This window comes from Argiope bruennichi, chromosome 9, assembly GCF_947563725.1.
Source record: "Argiope bruennichi chromosome 9, qqArgBrue1.1, whole genome shotgun sequence".
NCBI classification, from domain to species: Eukaryota; Metazoa; Arthropoda; class Arachnida; order Araneae; family Araneidae; genus Argiope; species Argiope bruennichi.
The window spans coordinates 79,515,784-79,538,989 of NC_079159.1; the positions used below are offsets into that span (position 1 = coordinate 79,515,784).

At 38.6% G+C, this 23,206-nt stretch overlaps 19 non-coding genes across 19 annotated transcripts; all 19 read right to left on the reverse strand.

Moving 5' to 3' along the window:
* Positions 1 to 860: 860 nt before the first annotated feature.
* On the reverse strand, positions 861 to 949 carry Trnay-gua (transfer RNA tyrosine (anticodon GUA)). The gene is given in 2 exon segments: positions 861 to 896; positions 913 to 949. It is a non-coding gene; the product is annotated as a tRNA-Tyr (tRNA).
* Positions 950 to 1,398: 449 nt separating this feature from the next.
* On the reverse strand, positions 1,399 to 1,487 carry Trnay-gua (transfer RNA tyrosine (anticodon GUA)). Its single transcript is given in 2 exon segments — positions 1,399 to 1,434; positions 1,451 to 1,487. It is a non-coding gene; the product is annotated as a tRNA-Tyr (tRNA).
* Positions 1,488 to 6,484: 4,997 nt separating this feature from the next.
* Positions 6,485 to 6,573, reverse strand: Trnay-gua (transfer RNA tyrosine (anticodon GUA)). Its single transcript is given in 2 exon segments — positions 6,485 to 6,520; positions 6,537 to 6,573. It is a non-coding gene; the product is annotated as a tRNA-Tyr (tRNA).
* Positions 6,574 to 8,635: 2,062 nt separating this feature from the next.
* Positions 8,636 to 8,724, reverse strand: Trnay-gua (transfer RNA tyrosine (anticodon GUA)). The gene is given in 2 exon segments: positions 8,636 to 8,671; positions 8,688 to 8,724. It is a non-coding gene; the product is annotated as a tRNA-Tyr (tRNA).
* A 180-nt stretch (positions 8,725 to 8,904) lies between these two features.
* On the reverse strand, positions 8,905 to 8,993 carry Trnay-gua (transfer RNA tyrosine (anticodon GUA)). The gene is given in 2 exon segments: positions 8,905 to 8,940; positions 8,957 to 8,993. It is a non-coding gene; the product is annotated as a tRNA-Tyr (tRNA).
* Positions 8,994 to 9,173: 180 nt separating this feature from the next.
* Positions 9,174 to 9,262, reverse strand: Trnay-gua (transfer RNA tyrosine (anticodon GUA)). The gene is given in 2 exon segments: positions 9,174 to 9,209; positions 9,226 to 9,262. It is a non-coding gene; the product is annotated as a tRNA-Tyr (tRNA).
* Positions 9,263 to 9,711: 449 nt separating this feature from the next.
* Trnay-gua (transfer RNA tyrosine (anticodon GUA)) lies at positions 9,712 to 9,800 on the reverse strand. Its single transcript is given in 2 exon segments — positions 9,712 to 9,747; positions 9,764 to 9,800. It is a non-coding gene; the product is annotated as a tRNA-Tyr (tRNA).
* A 987-nt stretch (positions 9,801 to 10,787) lies between these two features.
* Trnay-gua (transfer RNA tyrosine (anticodon GUA)) lies at positions 10,788 to 10,876 on the reverse strand. Its single transcript is given in 2 exon segments — positions 10,788 to 10,823; positions 10,840 to 10,876. It is a non-coding gene; the product is annotated as a tRNA-Tyr (tRNA).
* A 449-nt stretch (positions 10,877 to 11,325) lies between these two features.
* Trnay-gua (transfer RNA tyrosine (anticodon GUA)) lies at positions 11,326 to 11,414 on the reverse strand. Its single transcript is given in 2 exon segments — positions 11,326 to 11,361; positions 11,378 to 11,414. It is a non-coding gene; the product is annotated as a tRNA-Tyr (tRNA).
* A 988-nt stretch (positions 11,415 to 12,402) lies between these two features.
* On the reverse strand, positions 12,403 to 12,491 carry Trnac-gca (transfer RNA cysteine (anticodon GCA)). Its single transcript is given in 2 exon segments — positions 12,403 to 12,438; positions 12,455 to 12,491. It is a non-coding gene; the product is annotated as a tRNA-Cys (tRNA).
* A 3,675-nt stretch (positions 12,492 to 16,166) lies between these two features.
* Positions 16,167 to 16,255, reverse strand: Trnay-gua (transfer RNA tyrosine (anticodon GUA)). Its single transcript is given in 2 exon segments — positions 16,167 to 16,202; positions 16,219 to 16,255. It is a non-coding gene; the product is annotated as a tRNA-Tyr (tRNA).
* Positions 16,256 to 16,973: 718 nt separating this feature from the next.
* On the reverse strand, positions 16,974 to 17,062 carry Trnay-gua (transfer RNA tyrosine (anticodon GUA)). Its single transcript is given in 2 exon segments — positions 16,974 to 17,009; positions 17,026 to 17,062. It is a non-coding gene; the product is annotated as a tRNA-Tyr (tRNA).
* Positions 17,063 to 17,242: 180 nt separating this feature from the next.
* On the reverse strand, positions 17,243 to 17,331 carry Trnay-gua (transfer RNA tyrosine (anticodon GUA)). The gene is given in 2 exon segments: positions 17,243 to 17,278; positions 17,295 to 17,331. It is a non-coding gene; the product is annotated as a tRNA-Tyr (tRNA).
* A 4,180-nt stretch (positions 17,332 to 21,511) lies between these two features.
* On the reverse strand, positions 21,512 to 21,600 carry Trnay-gua (transfer RNA tyrosine (anticodon GUA)). The gene is given in 2 exon segments: positions 21,512 to 21,547; positions 21,564 to 21,600. It is a non-coding gene; the product is annotated as a tRNA-Tyr (tRNA).
* A 180-nt stretch (positions 21,601 to 21,780) lies between these two features.
* Trnay-gua (transfer RNA tyrosine (anticodon GUA)) lies at positions 21,781 to 21,869 on the reverse strand. Its single transcript is given in 2 exon segments — positions 21,781 to 21,816; positions 21,833 to 21,869. It is a non-coding gene; the product is annotated as a tRNA-Tyr (tRNA).
* Positions 21,870 to 22,049: 180 nt separating this feature from the next.
* Positions 22,050 to 22,138, reverse strand: Trnay-gua (transfer RNA tyrosine (anticodon GUA)). The gene is given in 2 exon segments: positions 22,050 to 22,085; positions 22,102 to 22,138. It is a non-coding gene; the product is annotated as a tRNA-Tyr (tRNA).
* A 180-nt stretch (positions 22,139 to 22,318) lies between these two features.
* Trnay-gua (transfer RNA tyrosine (anticodon GUA)) lies at positions 22,319 to 22,407 on the reverse strand. Its single transcript is given in 2 exon segments — positions 22,319 to 22,354; positions 22,371 to 22,407. It is a non-coding gene; the product is annotated as a tRNA-Tyr (tRNA).
* A 180-nt stretch (positions 22,408 to 22,587) lies between these two features.
* Trnay-gua (transfer RNA tyrosine (anticodon GUA)) lies at positions 22,588 to 22,676 on the reverse strand. Its single transcript is given in 2 exon segments — positions 22,588 to 22,623; positions 22,640 to 22,676. It is a non-coding gene; the product is annotated as a tRNA-Tyr (tRNA).
* Positions 22,677 to 22,856: 180 nt separating this feature from the next.
* On the reverse strand, positions 22,857 to 22,945 carry Trnay-gua (transfer RNA tyrosine (anticodon GUA)). Its single transcript is given in 2 exon segments — positions 22,857 to 22,892; positions 22,909 to 22,945. It is a non-coding gene; the product is annotated as a tRNA-Tyr (tRNA).
* Positions 22,946 to 23,206: the final 261 nt, after the last annotated feature.

The window sequence follows — 23,206 nt, forward strand, 5'->3', positions numbered from 1 at the left end:
AAAGAGCTGGGAATCTAGGAAATGCAACGAAACTACACTTTTAAATTCCAATCAAAATAACGTCTTCCGTCGAGCCTGCGACCTATGGATATCGTCTTTAGGGCATCTACAGTCCACCGCTCTGGCAACTGAGCTAACAACATTTGCGAAGGTGTTGCTGATTTCATTTTTTCATATTGAAGTTCAGTTAAAGGAGGAGAAGGATGTTCAACAAAACAAAATGCTAACTATAATATTTCCAACAATTACTTATTCGAAAAAGAGCTAGGAATCTAGCAAATCGAACGAAACAACACTTTTAAATTCCAATCAAATTAACATCTTCCGTCGAGCCGGAGTCAAACCAGCGACCTATGGATATCGTCTTTAGGGCATCTACAGTCCACCGCTCGGCCAACTGATCTATCGACGGATGCGAAGGTTTCGCTGATTTCATTTTTTCTGATTGAAGTTCAGTTAAAGGAGTAGAAGGATGTTCAACTAAACAAAATGCTAACTATAATATTTCCAACAATTACTTATTCGAAAAAGAGCTGGGAATCTAGCAAATCGAACGAAACTACACTTTTAAATTCCAATCAAAATAACATCTTCCGTCGAGGCGGAGTCGAGCCAGCGACCTATGGATATCGTCTTTAGGGCATCTACAGTCCACCGCTCTGCCAACTGAGCTATCGACGGATGCGAAGGTTTTGCTGATTTCATTTTTTCAGATTGAAGTTCAGTTAAAGGAGGAGAAGGATGTTCAACAAAACAAAATGCTAACTATAATATTTCCAACAATTACTTATTCGAAAAAGAGCTAGGTTCTAGCAAATCGAACGAAACAACACTTTTAAATTCCAATCAAAATAACATCTTCCGTCGAGCCGGAGTCGAACCAGCGACCTATGGATATCGTCTTTAGGGCATCTACAGTCCACCGCTCTGCCAACTGAGCTATCGACGGAAGCGAAGGTTTTGCTGATTTCATTTTTTCAGAGTGAAGTTCAGTTAAAGAAGTAGAAGGATGTTCAACAAAACAAAATGCTAACTATAATATTTCCAACAATTACTTATTCGAAAAAGAGCTGGGAATCTAGGAAATCGAAAGAAAATACACTTTTAAATTCCAATCAAAATAACACTTTCCGTCGAGCCGGAGTCGAACCAGCGACCTATGGATATCGTCTTTAGAGCATCTACAGTCCACCGCTCTGCCAACTGAGTTGTCCACGGATGCGAAGATTTTGCTGATTTCATTTTTTCAGATTGAAGTTCAGTTAAAGGAGTAGAAGGATGTTCAACAAAACAAAATGCTAACTATAATATTTCAAACAATTACTAATTCGAAAAAGAGCTGGGAATCTAGGAAATCGAAAGAAAATACACTTTTAAATTCCAATCAAAATAACACTTTCCGTCGAGCCGGAGTCGAACCAGCGACCAATGGATATCGTCTTTAGGGCATCTACAGTCCACCGCTCTGCCAACTGAACTATCGACGGATGCGAAGATTTTGCTGATTTCATTTTTTCAGATTGAAGTTCAGTTAAAGGAGGAGAAGGATGTTCAACAAAACAAAATGCTAACTATAATATTTCCAACAATTACTTATTCGAAAAAGAGCTAGGAATCTAGCAAATGGAACGAAACTACACTTTTAAATTCCAATCAAAATAACATCTTCCGTGGAGCCGGAGTCGAACCAGCGACCTATGGATATCGTCTTCAGGGCATCTACAGTCCACCGCTCTGCCAACTGAGTTATCGACGTATGCGAAGGTTTTGCTGATTTCATTTTTTCAGATTGAAGTTCAGTTAAAGGAGGAGAAGGATGTTCAACAAAACAAAATGCTAACTATAATATTTCCAACAATTACTCATTCGAAAGAGAGCTGGGAATCTAGCGAATCGAATGAAACTACACTTTTAAATTCCAATCAAAATAACGTCTGTTGTCGAGCCGGAGTCGAACCAGCGACCTATGGATATCGTCTTTAGAGCATCTACAGTCCACCGCTCTGCCAACTGAGCTATCGACGGAGGCGAAGGTTTTGCTGATTTCATTTTTTCAGATTGAAGTTCAGTTAAAGGAGGAGAAGGATGTTCAACAAAACAAAATGCTAACTATAATATTTCCAACAATTGCTTATTCGAAAAAGAGCTAGGAATCTAGCAAATGGAACGAAACTACACTTTTAAATTCCAATCAAAATAACATCTTCCGTCGAGCCGGAGTCGAAATAGCGACCTATGGATATCGTCTTTAGGGCATCTACAGTCCACCGCTCTGCCAACTGAACTATCGACGGATGCGAAGATTTTGATGATTTCATTTTTTCAGATTGAAGTTCAGTTAAAGGAGGAGAAGGATGTTCAACAAAACAAAATGCTAACTATAATATTTCCAACAATTACTTATTCGAAAAAGAGCTAGGAATCTAGCAAATCGAACGAAACTACACTTTTAAATTCCAATCAAAATAACATCTTCCGTGAAGCCGGAGTCGAACCAGCGACCTATGGATATCGTCTTTAGAGCATCTACAGTCCACCGCTCTGCCAACTGAGTTATCGACGGATGCGAAGGTTTTGCTGATTTCATTTTTTCAGATTGAAGTTCAGTTAAAGGAAGAGAAGGATGTTCAACAAAACAAAATGCTAACTATAATATTTCCAACAATTGCTTATTCGAAAAAGAGCTAGGAATCTAGCAAATGGAACGAAACAACACTTTTAAATTCCAATCAAAATAACATCTTCCGTGGAGCCGGAGTCGAACCAGCGACCTATGGATATCGTCTTTAGGGCATCTACAGTCCACCGCTCTGCCAACTGAACTATCGACAGATGCGAAGATTTTGCTGATTTCTTTTTTTCAGATTGAAGTTCAGTTAAAGGAGGAGAAGGATGTTCAACAAAACAAAATGCTAACTATAATATTTCCAACAATTACTTATTCGAAAAAGAGCTAGGAATCTAGCAAATGGAACGAAACTACACTTTTAAATTCCAATCAAAATAACATCTTCCGTGGAGCCGGAGTCGAACCAGCGACCTATGGATATCGTCTTTAGGGCATCTACAGTCCACCGCTCTGCCAACTGAGTTATCGACGTATGCGAAGGTTTTGCTGATTTCATTTTTTCAGATTGAAGTTCAGTTAAAGGAGGAGAAGGATGTTCAACAAAACAAAATGCTAACTATAATATTTCCAACAATTACTCATTCGAAAGAGAGCTGGGAATCTAGCGAATCGAATGAAACTACACTTTTAAATTCCAATCAAAATAACGTCTTTTGTCGAGCCGGAGTCGAACCAGCGACCTATGGATATCGTCTTTAGAGCATCTACAGTCCACCGCTCTGCCTACTGAGCTATCGACGGAGGCGAAGGTTTTGCTGATTTCATTTTTTCAGATTGAAGTTCAGTTAAAGGAGTAGAAGGATGTTCAACAAAACAAAATGCTAACTATAATATTTCCAACAATTGCTTATTCGAAAAAGAGCTAGGAATCTAGCAAATGGAACGAAACTACACTTTTAAATTCCAATCAAAATAACATCTTCCGTGGAGCCGGAGTCGAACCAGCGACCTATGATATCCTCTTTAGGGCATCTACAGTCCACCGCTCTGCCAACTGAGTTATCGACGGATGCGAAGGTTTTGCTGATTTCATTTTTTCAGATTGAAGTTCAGTTAAAGGAGTAGAAGGATGTTCAACAAAACAAAATGCTAACTATAATATTTCCAACAATTACTCATTCGAAAGAGAGCTGGGAATCTAGCGAATCGAATGAAACTACACTTTTAAATTCCTATCAAAATAACATCTTCCGTGGAGCCGGAGTCGAACCAGCGACCTATGGATATCGTCTTTAGGGCATCTACAGTCCACCGCTCAGCCAACTGAGCTATCGACGGATGCGAAGGTTTTGCTGATTTCATTTTTTCAGATTGAAGTTCAGTTAAAGGAGTAGAAGGATGTTCAACAAAACAAAATGCTAACTATAATATTTCCAACAATTACTTATTCGAAAAAGAGCTGGGAATCTAGGAAATGCAACGAAACTACACTTTTAAATTCCAATCAAAATAACGTCTTCCGTCGAGCCTGCGACCTATGGATATCGTCTTTAGGGCATCTACAGTCCACCGCTCTGGCAACTGAGCTAACAACATTTGCGAAGGTGTTGCTGATTTCATTTTTTCATATTGAAGTTCAGTTAAAGGAGGAGAAGGATGTTCAACAAAACAAAATGCTAACTATAATATTTCCAACAATTACTTATTCGAAAAAGAGCTAGGAATCTAGCAAATCGAACGAAACAACACTTTTAAATTCCAATCAAATTAACATCTTCCGTCGAGCCGGAGTCAAACCAGCGACCTATGGATATCGTCTTTAGGGCATCTACAGTCCACCGCTCGGCCAACTGATCTATCGACGGATGCGAAGTTTTCGCTGATTTCATTTTTTCAGATTGAAGTTCAGTTAAAGGAGGAGAAGGATGTTCAACAAAACAAAATGCTAACTATAATATTTCCAACAATTGCTTATTCGAAAAAGAGCTAGGAATCTAGCAAATGGAACGAAACTACACTTTTAAATTCCAATCAAAATAACATCTTCCGTGGAGCCGGAGTCGAACCAGCGACCTATGGATATCGTCTTTAGGGCATCTACAGTCCACCGCTCTGCCAACTGAACTATCGACGGATGCGAAGATTTTGATGATTTCATTTTTTCAGATTGAAGTTCAGTTAAAGGAGGAGAAGGATGTTCAACAAAACAAAATGCTAACTATAATATTTCCAACAATTACTCATTCGAAAGAGAGCTGGGAATCTAGCGAATCGAATGAAACTACACTTTTAAATTCCAATCAAAATAACGTCTTTTGTCGAGCCGGAGTCGAACCAGCGACCTATGGATATCGTCTTTAGAGCATCTACAGTCCACCGCTCTGCCAACTGAGCTATCGACGGAGGCGAAGGTTTTGCTGATTTCATTTTTTCAGATTGAAGTTCAGTTAAAGGAGTAGAAGGATGTTCAACAAAACAAAATGCTAACTATAATATTTCCAACAATTGCTTATTCGAAAAAGAGCTAGGAATCTAGCAAATGGAACGAAACTACACTTTTAAATTCCAATCAAAATAACATCTTCCGTGGAGCCGGAGTCGAACCAGCGACCTATGATATCCTCTTTAGGGCATCTACAGTCCACCGCTCTGCCAACTGAGTTATCGACGGATGCGAAGGTTTTGCTGATTTCATTTTTTCAGATTGAAGTTCAGTTAAAGGAGTAGAAGGATGTTCAACAAAACAAAATGCTAACTATAATATTTCCAACAATTACTCATTCGAAAGAGAGCTGGGAATCTAGCGAATCGAATGAAACTACACTTTTAAATTCCTATCAAAATAACATCTTCCGTGGAGCCGGAGTCGAACCAGCGACCTATGGATATCGTCTTTAGGGCATCTACAGTCCACCGCTCAGCCAACTGAGCTATCGACGGATGCGAAGGTTTTGCTGATTTCATTTTTTCAGATTGAAGTTCAGTTAAAGGAGTAGAAGGATGTTCAACAAAACAAAATGCTAACTATAATATTTCCAACAATTACTTATTCGAAAAAGAGCTGGGAATCTAGGAAATGCAACGAAACTACACTTTTAAATTCCAATCAAAATAACGTCTTCCGTCGAGCCTGCGACCTATGGATATCGTCTTTAGGGCATCTACAGTCCACCGCTCTGGCAACTGAGCTAACAACATTTGCGAAGGTGTTGCTGATTTCATTTTTTCATATTGAAGTTCAGTTAAAGGAGGAGAAGGATGTTCAACAAAACAAAATGCTAACTATAATATTTCCAACAATTACTTATTCGAAAAAGAGCTAGGAATCTAGCAAATCGAACGAAACAACACTTTTAAATTCCAATCAAATTAACATCTTCCGTCGAGCCGGAGTCAAACCAGCGACCTATGGATATCGTCTTTAGGGCATCTACAGTCCACCGCTCGGCCAACTGATCTATCGACGGATGCGAAGGTTTCGCTGATTTCATTTTTTCTGATTGAAGTTCAGTTAAAGGAGTAGAAGGATGTTCAACTAAACAAAATGCTAACTATAATATTTCCAACAATTACTTATTCGAAAAAGAGCTGGGAATCTAGCAAATCGAACGAAACTACACTTTTAAATTCCAATCAAAATAACATCTTCCGTCGAGGCGGAGTCGAGCCAGCGACCTATGGATATCGTCTTTAGGGCATCTACAGTCCACCGCTCTGCCAACTGAGCTATCGACGGATGCGAAGGTTTTGCTGATTTCATTTTTTCAGATTGAAGTTCAGTTAAAGGAGGAGAAGGATGTTCAACAAAACAAAATGCTAACTATAATATTTCCAACAATTACTTATTCGAAAAAGAGCTAGGTTCTAGCAAATCGAACGAAACAACACTTTTAAATTCCAATCAAAATAACATCTTCCGTCGAGCCGGAGTCGAACCAGCGACCTATGGATATCGTCTTTAGGGCATCTACAGTCCACCGCTCTGCCAACTGAGCTATCGACGGAAGCGAAGGTTTTGCTGATTTCATTTTTTCAGAGTGAAGTTCAGTTAAAGAAGTAGAAGGATGTTCAACAAAACAAAATGCTAACTATAATATTTCCAACAATTACTTATTCGAAAAAGAGCTGGGAATCTAGGAAATCGAAAGAAAATACACTTTTAAATTCCAATCAAAATAACACTTTCCGTCGAGCCGGAGTCGAACCAGCGACCTATGGATATCGTCTTTAGAGCATCTACAGTCCACCGCTCTGCCAACTGAGTTGTCCACGGATGCGAAGATTTTGCTGATTTCATTTTTTCAGATTGAAGTTCAGTTAAAGGAGTAGAAGGATGTTCAACAAAACAAAATGCTAACTATAATATTTCAAACAATTACTAATTCGAAAAAGAGCTGGGAATCTAGGAAATCGAAAGAAAATACACTTTTAAATTCCAATCAAAATAACACTTTCCGTCGAGCCGGAGTCGAACCAGCGACCTATGGATATCGTCTTTAGAGCATCTACAGTCCACCGCTCTGCCAACTGAGTTGTCCACGGATGCGAAGATTTTGCTGATTTCATTTTTTCAGATTGAAGTTCAGTTAAAGGAGTAGAAGGATGTTCAACAAAACAAAATGCTAACTATAATATTTCAAACAATTACTAATTCGAAAGAGAGCTGGGAATCTAGCAAATCGAACGAAACTACACTTTTAAATTCCAATCAAAATAACATCTTCCGTCGAGCCGGAGTCGAACCAGCGACCTATGGATATCGTCTTTAGGGCATCTACAGTCCACCGCTCTGCCAACTGATCTATCGCCGGATGCGAAGGTTTCGCTGATTTCATTTTTTCTGATTGAAGTTCAGTTAAAGGAGTAGAAGGATGTTCAACAAAACAAAATGCTAACTATAATATTTCCAACAATTACTTATTCGAAAAAGAGCTGGGAATCTATAAAATCGAACGAAACTACACTTTTAAATTCCAATCAAAATAACATCTTCCGTCGAGCCGGAGTCGAGCCAGCGACCTATGGATATCGTCTTTAGGGCATCTACAGTCCACCGCTCTGCCAACTGAGCTATCGACGGATGCGAAGGTTTTGCTGATTTCATTTTTTCAGATTGAAGTTCAGTTAAAGGAGTAGAAGGATGTTCAACAAAACAAAATGCTAACTATAATATTTCCAACAATTACTTATTCGAAAAAGAGCTAGGAATCTAGCAAATCGAACGAAAAAACATTTTTAAATTCCAATCAAAATAAAATCTTCCGTCGAGCCGGAGTCGAACCAGCTACCTATGGATACCGTCTTTAGGGCATCTACATTCCACCGCTCTGCCTACTGAGCTATCGACGGATGGGAAGGTTTTGCTGATTTCATTTTTTCAGATTGAAGTTCAGTTAAAGGGGTAGAAGGATGTTCAACAAAACAAAATGCTAACTATAATATTTCCAACAATTACTTATTCGAAAAAGAGCTAGGAATCTAGCAAATCGAGCGAAACTACACTTTTAAATTCCAATCAAAATAAAATCTTCCGTCGAGCCGGAGTCGAACCAGCTACCTATGGATACCGTCTTTAGGGCATCTACATTCCACCGCTCTGCCTACTGAGCTATCGACGGATGCGAAGGTTTTGCTGATTTCATTTTTTCAGATGGAAGTTCAGTTAAAGGAGGAGAAGGATGTTCATAAAACAAATTCCTAACTATAATATTTCCAACAATTACGTATTCGAAAAAGAGCTAGGAATCTAGCAAATCGAACGAAACTACACTTTTAAATTCCAATCAAAATAACATCTTCCGGCGAGCCGGAGTTGAACCAGCGACCTATGGATACCATCTTTAGGGCATCTACATTCCACCGCTCTGCATACTGAGCTATCGACGGATGCGAAGATTTTGCTGATTTCATTTTTTCAGATTGAAGTTCAGTTAAAGGAGAAGAAGGATGTTCAACAAAACAAAATGCTAACTATAATATTTCCAACAATTACTTATTCGAAAAAGAGCTGGGAATCTAGCAAATCGAACGAAACTACACTTTTAAATTCCAATCAAAATAACATCTTCCGTCGAGCCGGAGTTGAACCAGCGACCTATGGATATCGTCTTTAGGGAAGCTACAGTCCACCGCTCTGCCAACTGAGCTATCGACGGATGCGAAGGGTTTGCTGATTTCATTTTTTGAGATTGAAGTTAATTTAAATTAGGAGAAGGATGTTCAACAAAACAAAATGAAAACTATAATATTTTAAAAAATTACTTATTCGAAAAACAGCAGGGAATCTAACAAATCGAACGAAACCACACTTTTAAATTCCAATCAAAATAACATCTTCCGTCGAGCCGGAGTTGAACCAGCGACCTATGAATATCGTCTTTAGGGAAGCTACAGTCCACCGCTCTGCCAACTGAGCTATCGACGGATGCGAAGGGTTTGCTGATTTCATTTTTTGAGATTGAAGTTAATTTAAATTAGGAGAAGGATGTTCAACAAAACAAAATGAAAACTATAATATTTTAAAAAATTACTTATTGGAAAAACAGCAGGGAATCTAACAAATCGAACGAAACTACACTTTTAAATTCCAATCAAAATAACATCTTCCGTCGAGCCGGAGTTGAACCAGCGACCTATGGATATCGTCTTTAGGGAAGCTACAGTCCACCGCTCTGCCAACTGAGCTATCGACGGATGCGAAGGGTTTGCTGATTTCATTTTTTGAGATTGAAGTTAATTTAAATTAGGAGAAGGATGTTCAACAAAACAAAATGAAAACTATAATATTTTAAAAAATTACTTATTCGAAAAACAGCAGGGAATCTAACAAATCGAACGAAACTACACTTTTAAATTCCAATCAAAATAACATCTTCCGTCGAGCCGGAGTCGAACCAGCGACCTATGGATACCGTCTTTAGGGCATCTACATTCCACCGCTCTGCCTACTGAGCTATCGACGGATGCGAAGGTTTTGCTGATTTCATTTTTTCAGATTGAAGTTCAGTTAAAGGGGTAGAAGGATGTTCAACAAAACAAAATGCTAACTATAATATTTCCAACAATTACTTATTCGAAAAAGAGCTGGGAATCTAGTAAATCGAACGAAACTACACTTTTAAATTCCAATTAAGATAACATCTTCCGTCGAGCCGGAGTTGAACCAGCGACCTATGGATATCGTCTTTTGGGAAGCTACAGTCCACCGCTCTGCCAACTGAGCTATCGACGGATGCGAAGGGTTTGCTGATTTCATTTTTTGAGATTGAAGTTAATTTAAATTAGGAGAAGGATGTTCAACAAAACAAAATGAAAACTATAATATTTTAAAAAATTACTTATTCGAAAAACAGCAGGGAATCTAACAAATCGAACGAAACTACACTTTTAAATTCCAATCAAAATAACATCTTCCGTCGAGCCGGAGTCGGACCAGCGACCTATGGATACCGTCTTTAGGGCATCTACATTCCACCGCTCTGCCTACTGAGCTATCGACGGATGCGAATGTTTTGCTGATTTCATTTTTTCAGATTGAAGTTCAGTTAAAGGGGTAGAAGGATGTTCAACAAAACAAAATGCTAACTATAATATTTCCAACAATTACTTATTCGAAAAAGAGCTGGGAATCTAGCAAATCGAACGAAAAAACATTTTTAAATTCCAATCAAAATAAAATCTTCCTTCGAGCCGGAGTCGAACCAGCTACCTATGGATACCGTCTTTAGGACATCTACATTCCACCGCTCTGCCTACTGAGCTATCGACGGATGCGAAGGTTTTGCTGATTTCATTTTTTCAGATTGAAGTTCAGTTAAAGGAGGAGTAGGATGTTCAACAAAACAAAATGCTAACTATAATATTTCCAACAATTACGTATTCGAAAAAGAGCTAGGAATCTAGCAAATCGAACGAAACTACACTTTTATATTCCAATCAAAATAACATCTTCCGTCGAGCCGGAGTCGAAATAGCGACCTATGGATATCGTCTTTAGGGCATCCACAGTCCACCGCTCTGCCAACTGAACTATCGACGGATGCGAAGATTTTGCTGATTTCATTTTTTCAGATTGAAGTTCAGTTAAAGGAGGAGAAGGATGTTCAACAAAACAAAATGCTAACTATAATATTTCCAACAATTACTTATTCGAAAAAGAGCTGGGAATCTAGCAAATCGAACGAAACTACACTTTTAAATTCCAATCAAAATAAAATCTTCCGTCGAGCCGGAGTTGAACCAGCGACCTATGGATATCGTCTTTAAGGAAGCTACAGTCCACCGCTCTGCCAACTGAGCTATCGACGGATGCGAAGGGTTTGCTGATTTCATTTTTTGAGATTGAAGTTAATTTAAATTAGGATAAGGTTGTTCAACAAAACAAAATGAAAACTATAATATTTTAAAAAATTACTTATTCGAAAAACAGCAGGGAATGTAACAAATCGAACGAAACTACACTTTTAAATTCCAATCAAAATAACATCTTCCGTCGAGCCTGAGTCGAACCAGCGACCTTTGGATACCGTCTTTAGGGCATCTACATTCCACCGCTCTGCCTACTGAGCTATCGACGGATGCGAAGGTTTTGCTGATTTCATTTTTTCAGATTGAAGTTCAGTTAAAGGGGTAGAAGGATGTTCAACAAAACAAAATGCTAACTATAATATTTCCAACAATTACTTATTCGAAAAAGAGCTGGGAATCTAGCAAATCGAACGAAACTACACTTTTAAATTCCAATCAAGATAACATCTTCCGTCGAGCCGGAGTTGAACCAGCGACCTATGGATATCGTCTTTAGGGAAGCTACAGTCCACCGCTCTGCCAACTGAGCTATCGACGGATGCGAAGGGTTTGCTGATTTCATTTTTTGAGATTGAAGTTAATTTAAATTAGGAGAAGGATGTTCAACAAAACAAAATGAAAACTATAATATTTTAAAAAATTACTTATTCGAAAAACAGCAGGGAATCTAACAAATCGAACGAAACTACACTTTTAAATTCCAATCAAAATAACATCTTCCGTCGAGCCGGAGTCGGACCAGCGACCTATGGATACCGTCTTTAGGGCATCTACATTCCACCGCTCTGCCTATTGAGCTATCGACGGATGCGAATGTTTTGCTGATTTCATTTTTTCAGATTGAAGTTCAGTTAAAGGGGTAGAAGGATGTTCAACAAAACAAAATGCTAACTATAATATTTCCAACAATTACTTATTCGAAAAAGAGCTGGGAATCTAGCAAATCGAACGAAAAAACATTTTTAAATTCCAATCAAAATAAATTCTTCCTTCGAGCCGGAGTCGAACCAGCTACCTATGGATACCGTCTTTAGGACATCTACATTCCACCGCTCTGCCTACTGAGCTATCGACGGATGCGAATGTTTTTGCTGATTTCATTTTTTCAGATTGAAGTTCAGTTAAAGGAGGAGAAGGATGTTCAACAAAACAAAATGCTAACTATAATATTTCCAACAATTACGTATTCGAAAAAGAGCTAGGAATCTAGCAAATCGAACGAAACTACACTTTTATATTCCAATCAAAATAACATCTTCCGTCGAGCCGGAGTCGAAATAGCGACCTATGGATACCGTCTTTAGGGCATCTACAGTCCACCGCTCTGCCAACTGAACTATCGACGGATGCGAAGATTTTGCTGATTTCATTTTTTCAGATTGAAGTTCAGTTAAAGGAGGAGAAGGATGTTCAACAAAACAAAATGCTAACTATAATATTTCCAACTATTACTTATTCGAAAAAGAGCTGGGAATCTAGCAAATCGAACGAAACTACACTTTTAAATTCCAATCAAAATAAAATCTTCCGTCGAGCCGGAGTTGAACCAGCGACCTATGGATATCGTCTTTAGGGAAGCTGCAGTCCACCGCTCTGCCAACTGAGCTATCGACGGATGCGAAGGGTTTGCTGATTTCATTTTTTGAGATTGAAGTTAATTTAAATTAGGAGAAGGATGTTCAACAAAACAAAATGAAAACTATAATATTTTAAAAAATTACTTATTCGAAAAACAGCAGGGAATCTAACAAATCGAACGAAACTACACTTTTAAATTCCAATCAAAATAACATCTTCCGTCGAGCCGGAGTCGAACCAGCGACCTTTGGATACCGTCTTTAGGGCATCTACATTCCACCGCTCTGCCTACTGAGCTATCGACGGATGCGAAGGTTTTGCTGATTTCATTTTTTCAGATTGAAGTTCAGTTAAAGGGGTAGAAGGATGTTCAACAAAACAAAATGCTAACTATAATATTTCCAACAATTACTTATTCGAAAAAGAGCTGGGAATCTAGCAAATCGAATGAAAAAACATTTTTAAATTCCAATCAAAATAAAATCTTCCGTCGAGCCGGAGTCGAACCAGCTATCTATGGATACCGTCTTTAGGGCATCTACATTCCACCGCTCTGCCTACTGAGCTATCGACGGATGCGAAAGTTTTGCTGATTTCATTTTTTCAGATTGAAGTTCAGTTAAAGGAGGAGAAGGATGTTCAACAAAACAAAATGCTAACTATAATATTTCCAACAATTACGTATTCGAAAAAGAGCTAGGAATCTAGCAAATCGAACGAAACTACACTTTTAAATTCCAATCAAAATAACATCTTCCGTCGAGCCGGAGTCGAAATAGCGACCTATGGATATCGTCTTTAGGGCATCTACAGTCCACCGCTCTGCCAACTGAACTATCGACGGATGCGAAGATTTTGATGATTTCATTTTTTCAGATTGAAGTTCAGTTAAAGGAGGAGAAGGATGTTCAACAAAACAAAATGCTAACTATAATATTTCCAACAATTACTTATTCGAAAAAGAGCTAGGAATCTAGCAAATCGAACGAAACTACACTTTTAAATTCCAATCAAAATAACATCTTCCGTGAAGCCGGAGTCGAACCAGCGACCTATGGATATCGTCTTTAGAGCATCTACAGTCCACCGCTCTGCCAACTGAGTTATCGACGGATGCGAAGGTTTTGCTGATTTCATTTTTTCAGATTGAAGTTCAGTTAAAGGAGGAGAAGGATGTTCAACAAAACAAAATGCTAACTATAATATTTCCAACAATTACTTATTCGAAAAAGAGCTAGGAATCTAGCAAATCGAACGAAACAACACTTTTAAATTCCAATCAAATTAACATCTTCCGTCGAGCCGGAGTCAAACCAGCGACCTATGGATATCGTCTTTAGGGCATCTACAGTCCACCGCTCGGCCAACTGATCTATCGACGGATGCGAAGGTTTCGCTGATTTCATTTTTTCTGATTGAAGTTCAGTTAAAGGAGGAGAAGGATGTTCAAAAACAAAATGCTAACTATAATATTTCCAACAATTACTTATTCGAAAAAGAGCTAGGAATCTAGCAAATCGAACGAAACAACACTTTTAAATTCCAATCAAAATAACATCTTCCGTCGAGCCGGAGTCGAACCAGCGACCTATGGATATCGTCTTTAGGGCATCTACAGTCCACCGCCCTGCCAACTGAGCTATCGATGGATGCGAAGGTTTTGCTGATTTCATTTTTTCAGAGTGAAGTTCAGTTAAAGGAGGAGAAGGATGTTCAACAAAACAAAATGCTAACTATAATATTTCCAACAATTACTTATTCGAAAAAGAGCTAGGAATCTAGCAAATCGAACGAAACAACACTTTTAAATTCCAATCAAAATAACATCTTCCGTCGAGCCGGAGTCGAACCAGCGACCTATGGATATCGTCTTTAGGGCATCTACAGTCCACCGCTCTGCCAACTGATCTATCGACGGATGCGAAGGTTTCGCTGATTTCATTTTTTCTGATTGAAGTTCAGTTAAAGGAGTAGAAGGATGTTCAACAAAACAAAATGCTAACTATAATATTTCCAACAATTACTTATTCGAAAAAGAGCTGGGAATCTATAAAATCGAACGAAACTACACTTTTAAATTCCAATCAAAATAACATCTTCCGTCGAGCCGGAGTCGAGCCAGCGACCTATGGATATCGTCTTTAGGGCATCTACAGTCCACCGCTCTGCCAACTGAGCTATCGACGGATGCGAAGGTTTTGCTGATTTCATTTTTTCAGATTGAAGTTCAGTTAAAGGAGTAGAAGGATGTTCAACAAAACAAAATGCTAACTATAATATTTCCAACAATTACTTATTCGAAAAAGAGCTAGGAATCTAGCAAATCGAACGAAAAAACATTTTTAAATTCCAATCAAAATAAAATCTTCCGTCGAGCCGGAGTCGAACCAGCTACCTATGGATACCGTCTTTAGGGCATCTACATTCCACCGCTCTGCCTACTGAGCTATCGACGGATGGGAAGGTTTTGCTGATTTCATTTTTTCAGATTGAAGTTCAGTTAAAGGGGTAGAAGGATGTTCAGCAAAACAAAATGCTAACTATAATATTTCCAACAATTACTTATTTTAAAAAGAGCTAGGAATCTAGCAAATCGAGCGAAACTACACTTTTAAATTCCAATCAAAATAAAATCTTCCGTCGAGCCGGAGTCGAACCAGCTACCTATGGATACCGTCTTTAGGGCAACTACATTCCACCGCTCTGCCTACTGAGCTATCGACGGATGCGAAGGTTTTGCTGATTTCATTTTTTCAGATGGAAGTTCAGTTAAAGGGGTAGAAGGATGTTCAACAAAACAAAATGCTAACTATAATATTTCCAACAATTACTTATTCGAAAAAGAGCTGGGAATCTAGCAAATCGAATGAAAAAACATTTTTAAATTCCAATCAAAATAAAATCTTCCGTCGATCCGGAGTCGAACCAGCTATCTATGGATACCGTCTTTAGGGCATCTACATTCCACCGCTCTGCCTACTGAGCTATCGACGGATGCGAAGGTTTTGCTGATTTCATTTTTTCAGATTGAAGTTCAGTTAAAGGAGGAGAAGGATGTTCAACAAAACAAAATGCTAACTATAATATTTCCAACAATTACGTATTCGAAAAAGAGCTAGGAATCTAGCAAATCGAACGAAACTACACTTTTAAATTCCAATCAAAATAACATCTTCCGTCGAGCCGGAGTCGAAATAGCGACCTACGGATATCGTCTTTAGGGCATCTACAGTCCACCGCTCTGCCAACTGAACTATCGACGGATGCGAAGATTTTGATGATTTCATTTTTTCAGATTGAAGTTCAGTTAAAGGAGGAGAAGGATGTTCAACAAAACAAAATGCTAACTATAATATTTCCAACAATTACTTATTCGAAAAAGAGCTAGGAATCTAGCAAATCGAACGAAACAACACTTTTAAATTCCAATCAAATTAACATCTTCCGTCGAGCCGGAGTCAAACCAGCGACCTATGGATATCGTCTTTAGGGCATCTACAGTCCACCGCTCGGCCAACTGATCTATCGACGGATGCGAAGGTTTCGCTGATTTCATTTTTTCTGATTGAAGTTCAGTTAAAGGAGGAGAAGGATGTTCAACAAAACAAAATGCTAACTATAATATTTCCAACAATTACTTATTCGAAAAAGAGCTAATAATCTAGCAAATCGAACGAAACAACACTTTTAAATTCCAATCAAAATAACATCTTCCGTCGAGCCGGAGTCGAACCAGCGACCTATGGATATCGTCTTTAGGGCATCTACAGTCCACCGCTCTGCCAACTGAGCTATCGACGGATGCGAAGGTTTTGCTGATTTCATTTTTTCAGAGTGAAGTTCAGTTAAAGGCGGAGAAGGATGTTCAACAAAACAAAATGCTAACTATAATATTTCCAACAATTACTTTTTCGAAAAAGAGCTAGGAATCTAGCAAATCGAACGAAACAACACTTTTAAATTCCAATCAAAATAACATCTTCCGTCGAGCCGGAGTCGAACCAGCGACCTATGGATATCGTCTTTAGGGCATCTACAGTCCACCGCTCTGCCAACTGATCTATCGACGGATGCGAAGGTTTCGCTGATTTCATTTTTTCTGATTGAAGTTCAGTTAAAGGAGTAGAAGGATGTTCAACAAAACAAAATGCTAACTATAATATTTCCAACAATTACTTATTCGAAAAAGAGCTGGGAATCTATAAAATCGAACGAAACTACACTTTTAAATTCCAATCAAAATAACATCTTCCGTCGAGCCGGAGTCGAGCCAGCGACCTATGGATATCGTCTTTAGGGCATCTACAGTCCACCGCTCTGCCAACTGAGCTATCGACGGATGCGAAGGTTTTGCTGATTTCATTTTTTCAGATTGAAGTTCAGTTAAAGGAGTAGAAGGATGTTCAACAAAACAAAATGCTAACTATAATATTTCCAACAATTACTTATTCGAAAAAGAGCTAGGAATCTAGCAAATCGAACGAAAAAACATTTTTAAATTCCAATCAAAATAACGTCTTCCGTCGAGCCGGAGTCGAACCAGCGACCTATGGATATCGTCTTTAGAGCATCTACAGTCCACCGCTCTGCCAACTGAGCTATCGACGTAGGCGAAGGTTTTGCTGATTTCATTTTTTCAGATTGAAGTTCAGTTAAAGGAGTAGAAGGATGTTCAACAAAACAAAATGCTAACTATAATATTTCCAACAATTACTTATTCGAAAACGAGCTGGGAATCTAGCAAATCGAATGAAACTACACTTTTAAATTCCATTCTAAATAACATCTTCCGTCGAGCCGGAGTCGAACCAGCGACCTATGGATATCGTCTTTAGGGCATCTACAGTCCACCGCTCTGCCAACTGAGCTATCGACGGATTCGAGGGTTTTGCTGATTTCATTTTTTCAGATTGAAGTTCAGTTAAAGGAGGAGAAGGATGTTCAACAAAACAAAATGCTAACTATAATATTTCCAACAATTACGTATTCGAAAAAGAGCTAGGAATCTAGCAAATCGAACGAAACTACACTTTTAAATTCCAATCAAAATAACATCTTCCGTCGAGCCGGAGTCGAAATAGCGACCTATGGATATCGTCTTTAGGGCATCTACAGTCCACCGCTCTGCCAACTGAACTATCGACGGATGCGAAGATTTTGCTGATTTCATTTTTTGAGATTGAAGTTCAGTTAAAGGAGGAGAAGGATGTTCAACAAAACAAAATGCTAACTATAATATTTCCAACAATTACTTATTCGAAAAAGAGCTAGGAATCTAGCAAATCGAACGAAACTACACTTTTAAATTCCAATCAAAATAACATCTTCCGTGGAGCCGGAGTCGAACCAGCGACCTATGGATATCGCCTTTAGGGCATCTACAGTCCACCGTTGTGCCAACTGAGTTATCGACGGATGCGAAGGTTTTGCTGATTTCATTTTTTCAGATTGAAGTTCAGTTAAAGGAGGAGAAGGATGTTCAACAAAACAAAATGCTAACTATAATATTTCCAACAATTGCTTATTCGAAAAAGAGCTAGGAATCTAGCAAATGGAACGAAACTACCCTTTTAAATTCCAATCAAAATAACATCTTCCGTGGAGCCGGAGTCGAACCAGCGACCTATGGATATCGTCTTTAGGGCATCTACAGTCCACCGCTGTGCCAACTGAGTTATCGACGGATGCGAAGGTTTTGCTGATTTCATTTTTTCAGATTGAAGTTCAGTTAAAGGAGGAGAAGGATGTTCAACAAAACAAAATGCTAACTATAATATTTCCAACAATTGCTTATTCGAAAAAGAGCTAGGAATCTAGCAAATGGAACGAAACTACACTTTTAAATTCCAATCAAAATAACATCTTCCGTGGAGCCGGAGTCGAACCAGCGACCTATGGATATCGTCTTTAGGGAATCTACAGTCCACCGCTCTGCCAACTGAGTTATCGACGGATGCGAAGGTTTTGCTGATTTCATTTTTTCAGATTGAAGTTCAGTTAAAGGAGGAGAAGGATGTTCAACAAAAAAATATGCTAACTATAATATTTCCAAAAATTACTCATTCGAAAGAGAGCTGGGAATCTAGCGAATCGAATGAAACTAAACTTTTAAATTCCAATCAAAATAACGTCTTTCGTCGAGCCGGAGTCGAACCAGTGACCTATGGATATCGTCTTTAGAGCATCTACAGTCCACCGCTCTGCCAACTGAGCTATCGAAGGAGGCGAAGGTTTTGCTGATTTCATTTTTTCAGATTGAAGTTCAGTTAAAGGAGTAGAAGGATGTTCAACAAAACAAAATGCTAACTATAATATTTCCAACAATTGCTTATTCGAAAAAGAGCTAGGAATCTAGCAAATGGAACGAAACTACACTTTTAAATTCCAATCAAAATAACATCTTCCGTGGAGCCGGAGTCGAACCAGCGACCTATGGATATCGTCTTTAGGGCATCTACAGTCCACCGCTCTGCCTACTGAGCTATCGACGGAGGCGAAGGTTTTGCTGATTTCATTTTTTCAGATTGAAGTTCAGTTAAAGGAGTAGAAGGATGTTCAACAAAACAAAATGCTAACTATAATATTTCCAACAATTACTTATTCGAAAAAGAGCTATGAATCTAGCAAATGGAACGAAACTACACTTTTAAATTCCAATCAAAATAACGTCTTCCGTCGAGCCGGAGTCGAACCAGCGACCTATGGATATCGTCTTTAGGGCATCTACAGTCCACCGCTCGGCTAACTGATCTATCGACGGACGCGAAGGTTTCGCTGATTTCATTTTTTCTGATTGAAGTTCAGTTAAAGGAGTAGAAGGATGTTCAACAAAACAAAATGCTAACTATAATATTTCCAACAATTACTTAAAAGGAAACTTACGAAAAAGAGCTGGGAATCTAGCAAATCGAACGAAACTACACTTTTAAATTCCAATCAAAATAACATCTTCCGTCGAGCCGGAGTCGAGCCAGCGACCTATGGATATCGTCTTTAGGGCATCTACAGTCCACCGCTCTGCCAACTGAGTTGTCCACAGATGCGAAGATTTTGCTGATTTCATTTTTTCAGATTGAAGTTCAGTTAAAGGAGTAGAAGGATGTTCAACAAAACAAAATGCTAACTATAATATTTCTAACAATTACTTATTCGAAAAAGAGCTGGGAATCTAGCATATCGAACGAAACTACACTTTTAAATTCCAATCAAAATAACATCTTCCGTCGAGCCGGAGACCTATGGATATCGTCTTTAGGGCATCTACAGTCCACCGCTCTGCCAACTGAGCTATCGACGGATGCGAAGGTTTTGCTGATTTCATTTTTTCAGATTGAAGTTCAGTTAAAGGAGTAGAAGGATGTTCAACAAAACAAAATGCTAACTATAATATTTCCAACAATTACTTATTCGAAAAAGAGCTGGGAATCTAGCAAATCGAAAGAAACTACACTTTTAAATTCCAATCAAAATAACACTTTCCGTCGAGCCGGAGTCGAACCAGCGACCTATGGATATCGTCTTTAGGGCATCTACAGTCCACCGCTCTGGCAACTGAGCTAACAACATTTGCGAAGGTGTTGCTGATTTCATTTTTTCATATTGAAGTTCAGTTAAAGGAGGAGAAGGATGTTCAACAAAACAAAATGCTAACTATAATATTTCCAACAATTACTTATTCGAAAAAGAGCTAGGAATCTAGCAAATCGAACGAATCAACACTTTTAAATTCCAATCAAATTAACATCTTCCGTCGAGCCGGAGTCGAACCAGCGACCTATGGATATCGTCTTTAGGGCATCTACAGTCCACCGCTCTGCCAACTGAGTTGTCCACAGATGCGAAGATTTTGCTGATTTCATTTTTTCAGATTGAAGTTCAGTTAAAGGAGTAGAAGGATGTTCAACAAAACAAAATGCTAACTATAATATTTCTAACAATTACTTATTCGAAAAAGAGCTGGGAATCTAGCATATCGAACGAAACTACACTTTTAAATTAAAATCAAAATAACATCTTCCGTCGAGCCGGAGACCTATGGATATCGTCTTTAGGGCATCTACAGTCCACCGCTCTGCCAACTGAGCTATCGACGGATGCGAAGGTTTTGCTGATTTCATTTTTTCAGATTGAAGTTCAGTTAAAGGAGTAGAAGGATGTTCAACAAAACAAAATGCTAACTATAATATTTCCAACAATTACTTATTCGAAAAAGAGCTGGGAATCTAGCAAATCGAAAGAAACTACACTTTTAAATTCCAATCAAAATAACACTTTCCGTCGAGCCGGAGTCGAACCAGCGACCTATGTATATCGTCTTTAGGGCATCTACAGTCCACCGCTCTGGCAACTGAGCTAACAACATTTGCGAAGGTGTTGCTGATTTCATTTTTTCATATTGAAGTTCAGTTAAAGGAGGAGAAGGATGTTCAACAAAACAAAATGCTAACTATAATATTTCCAACATTTACTTATTCGAAAGAGAGCTGGGAATTTAGCAAATCGAACGAAACTACACTTTTAAATTCAAATCAAAATAACATCTTCGGTCGAGCCAGCGACCTATGGATATCGTCTTTAGGGCATCTACAGTCACCGCTCAGCCAACTGAGCTATCGACGGATGCGAAGGTTTTACTGATTTCATTTTTTCATATTGAAGTTCAGTTAAAGGAGGAGAAGGATGTTCAACAAAACAAAATGCTAACTATAATATTTCCAACAATTACTTATTCGAAAAAGAGCTAGGAATCTAGCAAATCGAACGAAACAACACTTTTAAATTCCAATCAAAATAACATCTTCCGTCGAGCCAGCGACCTATGGATATCGTCTATAGGGCATCTACAGTCCACCGCTCTGCCAACTGAGCTATCGACGGATGCGAAGGTTTTGCTGGTTTCATTTTTTCATATTGAAGTTCAGTAAAAGGAGGAGAAGGATGCTCAACAAAACAAAATGCTAACTATAATATTTCCAACAATTAGTTATTCGAAAAATAGCTAGGAATCTAGCAAATCGAACGAAACAACACTTTTAAATTATAATCAAAATAACATCTTCCGTCGAGCCGGAGTCGAACCAGCGACCTATGGATATCGTCTTTAGGGCATCTACAGTCCACCGCTCTGCCAACTGAGCTATCGACGGATGCGAGGGTTTTGCTGATTTCATTTTTTCAGATTGAAGTTCAGTTAAAGGAGTAGAAGGATGTTCAACAAAACAGAATGCTAACTATAATATTTCCAAAAATTAGTTATTCGAAAAATAGCTAGGAATCTAGCAAATCGAACGAAACAACACTTTTAAATTCAAATCAAAATAACATCTTCCGTCGAGCCGGAGTCAAACCAGCGACCTATGGATATCGTCTTTAGGGCAGCTACAGTCCACCGCTCTGCCAACTGAGCTATCGACGGATGCGAAGGTTTTGCTGATTTCATTTTTTCAGATTGAAGTTCAGTTAAAGGAGTAGAAGGATGTTCAACAAAACAAAATGCTAACTATAATATTTCCAACAATTAGTTATTCGAAAAATAGCTAGGAATCTAGCAAATCGAACGAAACAACACTTTTAAATTCCAATCAAAATAACATCTTCCGTCGAGCCGGAGTCGAACCAGCGACCTATGGATATCGTCTTTAGGGCAGCTACAGTCCACCGCTCTGCCAACTGAGCTATCGACGGATGCGAAGGTTTTGCTGATTTCATTTTTTCAGATTGAAGTTCAGTTAAAGGAGTAGAAGGATGTTCAACAAAACAAAATGCTAACTATAGTATTTAGAACAATTACTTTTTCGAAAGAGAGCTGGGAATCTAGCAAATCGAACGAAACAACACTTTTAAATTCCAATCAAAATAACATCTTCCGTCGAGCCGGAGTCGAACCAGCGACCTATGGATAACGTCTTTAGGGCAGCTACAGTCCACCGCTCTGCCAACTGAGCTATCGACGGATGCGAAGGTTTTGCTGATTTCATTTTTTCAGATTGAAGTTCAGTTAAAGGAGTAGAAGGATGTTCAACAAAACAAAATGCTAACTATAATATTTCCAACAATTAGTTATTCGAAAAATAGCTAGGAATCTAGCAAATCGAACGAAACAACACTTTTAAATTCCAATCAAAATAACCTCTTCCGTCGAGCCGGAGTCGAACCAGCGACCTATGGATATCGTCTTTAGGGCATTTACAGTCCACCGCTCTGCCAACTGAGCTATCGACGGATGCGAAGGTTTTGCTGATTTCATTTTTTCAGATTGAAGTTCAGTTAAAGGAGTAGAAGGATGTTCAACAAAACAAAATGCTAACTATAATATTTCCAACAAGTACTTATTCGAAAAAGAGCTGGGAATCTAGCAAATCGAACGAAACTACACTTTTAAATTCCAATCAAAATAACATCTTCCGTCGAGCCGGAGTCGAACCAGCGACCTATGGATATCGTCTTTAGGGCATCTACAGTCCACCGCTCTGCCAACTGAGCTATCGACGGATGCGAAGGTTTTGCTGATTTCATTTTTTCAGAGTGAAGTTCAGTTAAAGAAGTAGAAGGATGTTCAACAAAACAAAATGCTAACTATAATATTTCCAACAATTACTTATTCGAAAAAGAGCTGGGAATCTAGGAAATCGAAAGAAAATACACTTTTAAATTCGAATCAAAATAACACTTTCCGTCGAGCCGGAGTCGAACCAGCGACCTATGGATATCGTCTTTAGAGCATCTACAGTCCACCGCTCTGCCAACTGAGTT